The sequence below is a fragment of the Cricetulus griseus genome, chromosome 4 (assembly GCF_003668045.3).
Source record: "Cricetulus griseus strain 17A/GY chromosome 4, alternate assembly CriGri-PICRH-1.0, whole genome shotgun sequence".
Classification (NCBI taxonomy): Eukaryota; Metazoa; Chordata; class Mammalia; order Rodentia; family Cricetidae; genus Cricetulus; species Cricetulus griseus.
Genome location: NC_048597.1, coordinates 45689056 through 45696709, shown reverse-complemented (window position 1 = coordinate 45696709; position 7654 = coordinate 45689056).

The window sequence follows — 7654 nt, the reverse complement described above, 5'->3', positions numbered from 1 at the left end:
AAAAACTGGAAACAGACAGAGCTGGGAGTGGCGGGAGGCCTTTCAGGCCTCAAAAATGCACCCCCACCTCCAACAAGGCCACACCTTCTAATCCTTTCCAAACAGTTCCACAAACCGGGGACCAACTATTCAAACATATGAATCCATTCTCACTCAAACCACCACAAACATTTAATCATCATTTTCCCTCTCCATCACTCTATTGTTTTTAAAAGCATCTGTATATACCCGACACATAAATTTTAGAAAGATGACTTAGAGACAATATATGCTGCTATGTTTTCCCTGGACATATGTGATCACACCCTTCCCAGTGTAGACAAAAGATCAAAGATGAGACATTCATATAGCAGTTAGATCTACTAGTGAGAGGGTGGAAAAATAGAATTGGATTTATGGGAACTAACCCCATTAAAAGTTGCCATGGGAATTATAAAGAGCACAGAGAACTGTGGAAATTCAGGAAAATCAAGCCAAAATCAGTATAGAAGAAGATTACATCTGATAAATGAGGTCTGGCAATAGCTTCCAGTAATACTCTGCCCCTGGTTCCTGGTATTTTGTCAATATGAAGTAGATATTAGTCCATAGCGATATATTAGGAGTTGGGATCTAGCTTTATACACCAGAGGTTTGTCTGGGCTTAAGATTAAGAATAGAATTTAGCCCTAGTGAGGTAAAGCAATATAGGCTAGAAAAACACATGGTCTATGCACAGCATACAATGTCCCAAATGGAATTCTTAACATTCTCTCCTTCTTCCCTGTTCTGTTGGTTTTTTATTCATTCCTATCACATTAAATGACAACAATATCCCTTCAATTTATCCAGTCAGACTTCTTGAAGGAAAGTCTTGATTTCTTTTCTTATATCCCACATTTAATCAATCAGCACTCTTGCTGATTTCATCTTTGACACATCCTGAATTTGAGTCTTTAGCCGATCCACTGTTAGTATCGTGTTCCCAGTCCCCATTACCTCTCACCTAGATAATTGCTATAGCTTCCAAAAACTAGTTGTCTACCATTGCTTTTTACTCCTTTAGGTGCATTCCTGACATAACAGCAAACAAGAGTCTGTTAAAATGAAAGTGAAAATCTCCAGCATCTTCCTGTCTCAAAGAAAAGTCAAAGTTCTCCCAGTAACTTAAGAAGCATAGGTAGCCCCGCCTCTCTGTACACACCTGCCTGGAATGTTTCCTTCCAGATGCTATTACATGGTTTGCTTTTGTACCATTTGGAGTGTTTGTGGCTATCCTTCTGAAGAAGTGGCTTCAATTTTGAGAATTAGAGAGATAGCTCACCACAGAGTTAACACTTTAAACAAATCAATATGATACAGACAGGTATTTCATAGTCCTTAGAGTCATCCTTATTTTATTTATTTTGGGGGGGGGTAGTTTTTGAAACAGAGAGTCTGTTACATAGGTCAGACTGGCCTCAAATTCATCATCCTTCTGTCTCAGCCTTCTAACTGATGTACCACCACACCCCGATTTAGAGCTAAGATCTTGCACTAAAATTCATGTGACTGAAATGCTGTAGCTCTACTCTGCCAGGCTTAGCTGTTAAGGACAGGAAGGAGGTTGGTAAATCAGTGAAGAGATCTGCAAGATCGTGCCATTCACAGTTGTTTTTCCATTGTTGTCTGTCTCTGAAACGAATGACCTTTTTGCTTCAAATGATCATGAGCTTCAAATGTACATGATACAACCAGTAGGTATCAAGTTTAGGGATTCCATCTAATCCAAGAAGAAGGTAAGCAGGCACTGTAGGCCTAGACAGGGAGACAGAATCATGGACGTCAGAGAATCAGCAAGAACAAAACACACAGGTCAGCTCTTATCCTAGTTTAGACACACCACTCTTTGTATGTCTGGATAGAGATAAGAGTAGAGACACTAGGAAAGCGTGCTTTGGATATAGGGAGAGGTGATGGATTAGTACTCAGTGTTTGTTTTTACAAAGGTTCTTTCTTACCTTCACTTTCCACTTCTTAACAACAGTAATTACAATTTGCTTGTTAAAATAGCATGCACGATGGTGGAACCTGTACTGCCAGCACTTGGGAGGTAGAGGAAGGAGGACCAGAAGTTAAAGGCCACTTTCAGCTACATACCAAATTTAAGTAAGGTCAGCTTGGATTACATAGAGCCTATCTCAAAAACGTTATTGAATGCTTTCTATAAAAGGAATTGATTTGAGTATCAGGGGTCAGTTATGGGAAAGGCCTGATCATGTTCAAATTGAGGGCTTGCAATGGGAAGGAAATAGTGGTGCATTACAGAGTGCATTACAGAGAAAGATGCATTACAGAGTGACGTGGAGAAACTCCAATACATAAATTGCCTAAATTGTAATAACTACTGTTGGGATGAATTATTTATTTAAAATTTATTTTAAAAAGATTTATTTTCGTGTGTGTGTGTGTGTGTGTGTGTGTGTGTGTGTGTGTGTGTGTGTGTGTGTGATGTGTGTGTGTTACCATGTGTGTGGATAGCAGCAGAGTCCAGAAGACAGTGTTGGGTCCTCTGGAACTGAAGTTATAGGAGGTTGTGAATGTCTCACTCAGCAGGGGTGCTGGTAGTCAAATCCAGGTCCTCTGGATGAGCAACGAGTTCTCTTAAACACCGACCTATCTTTTCAGGGCAACTTTAAAATTTCTTTATTTATATTTTAACTTCTCTGTGAAATTTTCCCTTTAAACAATTATAAATTAGCTGTAACTCAGCACATAGACACAGGTTTGTGACCCCCCCAACACATGCAACATGGTGCATGACTTTTCTACATAATTCATTTGGAGGGTACAGGTTATTACATGTGAGAGTCACTATATTATCTTCTTGAGAAACAACAGATGTGTTTCCCACGACCATCTTTGGTAGTTTGTCAAATTATTGAATTTCATTGATATCTCATTAATGTTCTTTTATAGAATGTCTCTAGCAACTTCAAAGAATTATGTTGTTGTTTTTCTTCTTCTCTCTGTGTAGACTTCTTGAGCTTCTTTTCAGTATCTGCCATGCTGACAAATTTCTCTAAAGAGATCTGGAGATTAAATATCAAATACTAGTTATGTAGGAGGTGAGTTCTTAGAATAATTTGGGTTCCGAAAGGAAAATAAAAATTTGTTTCCATCAAGGTTTTTGTTTTCAACCAATAGAAAGCAAGTTGCTTTAAACAGTATTTCCCATTGTTAATTCTGTGTTTCATTCTAACCATAATAATGTTACTATTTTGGAACTCTTTGCCATCTATAGCTTGTGCTTTTGTATCAGTTAAGAGGGTGTGTGTGTGTACATGTGTGTGTGTGCTGTAGTGGTTGAAAAAAAGCATGGGTTTTTCTGTTCCAAGTGAGCAATTCATTAACATCTTAATCTTTATTAATTATTAGGCAAAAATTTCTTGGTGGATAATACTTGATAGTAATATTGCTATCAATACTATATTCAATTGCTATATTCAAACTTGTAGAGGTTTGAATGAGAATGGCCCAACAGGCTCAAATATCTGAATACTTGGTCCCCAGTTGATAGAACTATTTGGAAACAATTAGGAGGTGTAGCCTGTTGGAAGGCTTTGAGGTTTCAGAAGTTAGCTGCCTCTGCCTCATGCTTGTAGGTCAAGACATGAACTCTCAGCCACAGCTTCAGTTCCATGCCTGTCTGCCTGTCATGATGCTCTTTGCTGTGATGGTCATAGACTCCAACTTCTCAAACTGTAAGGCCCCCAATGCATTCTTTCTTCTCTAAATTGCTTTGGCCATGGTGTCTTAGCACAGCAACAGAAAAGTAACTAAGGCAACCTCTAAACTACATCTCATTGCTTTGACACTCTGAAGAAACAGAGCACACCCCACCTTATCCCCCACTCCTGTACATACTACAGCTCCTGTATAGCAGATTCTTAGCTGACTCAATGAGGCTGGAATATTAAGCTGGAATTGGAGACTGCTGTTATGGAGCATTTCCTTCCGTGTCGTACTCTCTTCCATGAGCTGGGCTATCAATTGTTAGAGAGAGAGAGAGAGAGAGAGAGAGAGAGAGAGAGAGAGAGAGAGAGAGAGAGAGAATGTCTATGGTAGGGATCCTAGGGGATTTCCTGATAGTAGGATAGCATATCAAACCACAATGATATGGTTCTCTTCATTCAGCCTATCATCTCTGCTACTAACCACTTCCAGAAATACTCTCACATGCACACCCATAAGTAATGCTTTTACTGTCATTGGGGTATCCCCAGCCCAGTCAAACTGACACATAAAATCAGCTAACACATGCACAACCATTAGAGACAAGCTTAGGTAAAATCAGTAGATAAGATAACTGGAGTATAAAGAACCCAAAGGTTAGCTGGGTGGTGGTGGCACACTCCTTTAATCCTAGCACTCAGGAGGCAGAGGCAGACAGATCTCTGCGAGTTTGAGGCCAGCTTTGTCTACAAAGCTACACAGAGAAGCCCTGTCTCAAAAATAACCACAAAATAAATCAATAAGTGAACCCAGATGTAATAGCACAATTATGTATAAAGGCTGTATGAATTGCATGCTTTAGGACTCTTCCAACATAGAGGAGCCATCAAGACAACACTCAGACCTCTAATAGCAGCATCTTTGATAGTTTTCCTAATATTTAACCTTATGGAAAGGGATTTACATAAAAAATGAAAGTTATACATGATAAGGGGGTTAGGACACATTTAAACATTTTGAATTATTTTGTTTATTGCATGTGTTTGGTATGTGTGTGTGTGCATGTACTCGTGCACCTTGGCCCACCTGTGGAGCTCTGAGGACAGCTTTCAGGAGTCACTTCTCTTTTGCCACCAGGGTTGAGAGGATTGAACTTAGGTTCTCAGCCTTAGCAGCAAGCACCTTCAACCTCTGAGACATCTTGCCAGCCCAAAACCAAACTTTATTTAACAAATTATTATTCTTATTGACAACTTCAAAAAACCTAGACCTGTTATAACACTTTCACTAGAGTCTCTGGAGTATAAAGCCTGGGCCTGGTAAAGACAGAAAGATAGGGAAAGAACATCATACAAGCATATACACATTAGTATGTAAATGTAGGAGCGACCCAGTGAAGCATTAATCTCCTGTAGCTGCTTTAGCAAAATACCAGACTTAGTAGCTCGTAACTACCCAAGACATCTTGTTTCCTCAGCCATTATTTGCTTCTGTTTGTAGAAAATAAAATCTAAATTATGCACCTCTTCAACTTCTAGAAGCAGTTTTTTTTCAGTGTCTTCTTGGATTCATTATGTTTAAATAAACTTATTTAGTAGAGATTAAAAAATAGAGTATATAGAACATAGTTGAATTACATAATATTTGTTCTTGAATAGAGGAAATAATTGTTTCAAGAAGAAAAAACGCTAAATACTGTAAATAAAGCAAAGCAAAACAAAAGCAAAAAGCTCATATTTAGAAAGTATTTCAGCATGTCACTTTCTCATAGCCAGTGCCAGTTTCTGTGTCTTATTAGTACTAGGGTCCCAGTGCCAAGGAGTTCCTCTCTGCTTCCAAATGGACCCAAGACAGATGTTAAACTGAAGACCGCTAGCATAGTCTTTGAAGCTTCCCTCTTTCCACAGTAACCATGTTTTGTTTCTGTCCTTCCCCAATCCTGCCATGTGGAAAACTAAAATTCTAGCACCCATAAAACGCTTTATTGAGGTATGCTTATTTAACACACATTGCTGTGATCTGCTTGTAGTTTGTTCTACCAAATTCCTGGGCTGCACAGTTGGCCCCCAGTGTGGCATTTGGGGGTCTAGTGAGACGTAGTTAGATTGATTAACTGTTGGAAAAAGTTAACAGGTCAGAGAAGTAAGTTAGGTTCCGTGGTACTAGACTGCTTACCACAGAGTGAGCTGTTGCAAATCAGTTTAGCTTTTCAACTTTTCTCTTCCTTCCCCCTTTTCTGGCTATATGCCCCTGCCTCATGCTATTGGCTCTGATGCCACATTTTGGGGCCTTTAGAACTGTAAGCTAAATCCATATCCCTTCTTCCAAAAGTATTGACCAGGCATTCTTTCCCACAGGATGGATGCACAAGGAGATGCTAGTATTAAGACAGTGACTCCCCCGTGATAACCAAGCTGCATTATAGAACCACGGCAGTTAGGTATAGAGTAAAGGACTGGGAGGGGGCACATCTCCCTAGGAAATGCAAATAGAATGGATACTTATGGATGGATGTGGGGAGCTGGAACTGGAGAATCAAGTGGGGATGGGGAGGGAAGAGGGAGATTAATGAGGGATAGAGAGAGAAAGAGACAGCTAAAATTAAGGACCATTTGAGGGCTAGTATGGAAACCTAATACAGTAGAAGCTTCCTAAATGTATACCTATGTGAAGGTGATCTAAATGAAATTGCCAAATAACAGGTGAGACAGCCCCCACTGGTCATCACTTGTTACAAGATGAAGCTTCCAGAACTGGGATTGGGTTGCATCTAATTGAGTTGTTGGCCAAAGGATCCCCACAGGAACCCCCAAACAAACCAAGCTGTTGCCAAGCATGTAGGTTGCTCCACCAACTGGCAGCAAAGTCCCATAGCTGAGGAAAGCACCTACACAACTCACTGAACATGGAGAAATCTAGCTGGGTGCCTACACAGAGCCTTCACCCCTATATGCTAGCATCTTTAGTACAGAAAGATACTCTGTATGCTACCAAAGGAGAAGCACAAACACCAAAACAGCCCCCAATCTCTTGATCTACAATGGTGTCCCGATTACAAGATATTCTGGTGCAATGGTCTCACCCTGTGGTAGTAAACAATCAATATCTGATTTGACTTAAGGCCCACTCCATGAGATGGAACCCATGCCTGGCATTGCTTGGGTGACCAAGGACCCAAGACTAGACAGTTCAGGGACCTAGATTAAAACCAAATACTACTTTTCTAAAAACGAAAAGGAAAACTAAAAGAAAATGTAGCAATAAAATGACTCCTATACATTTTGCTGCACTCAAATCAGTTCCTTGCTCAGCTATCCTGAAAGTTTCCTCCTGCAGCAGATGGGAACAAAGACAAAGACCCACAGGCAGAAAATATGTTGGAATACTCAGCCCTAAATGGGATGTCCCCATCGAATCCCTCTCCTCAGGGCTCAGGGAACCCTGCAAAAGAGGTGGTGGAGTGTTAGAGCCAGATGTGATGGAGGACACCAAGGAAACAAAGACCTCTAAATCTAAGTCAACATGATCAATGCACATACAAACTCAAGAGACGGAGGCAGCATGCACAGGGCTGGTCTGGGGCCCTAGAGCTGAAAAGAGAAATGGATACACGCCCCCATTCCTAATTTGGAAGCTATCTCCAATTGATAACCACTTGCAAATGCAAATTTACTTTTCTCCAAGTGAAAACTAAACTCTGGGGAAACAAACTACCCTTAAGGGTAGGGTAGGTTATATGACCAGCAGTAGATGGTCAGTGGAAAACGAACACAATAGCATTTTTGGAGGTTTGTTGTGTTATAATGTCATGACAAGGCTTTCCTTTCATTTCTTTTGAACACATTTTATCATATATATATATATATATATATTTGTACATGCACATGCATATTCATACACACTTATATTTGTACACACACACACACACACACACACATACATAAAATTTTCTACTCCTTTT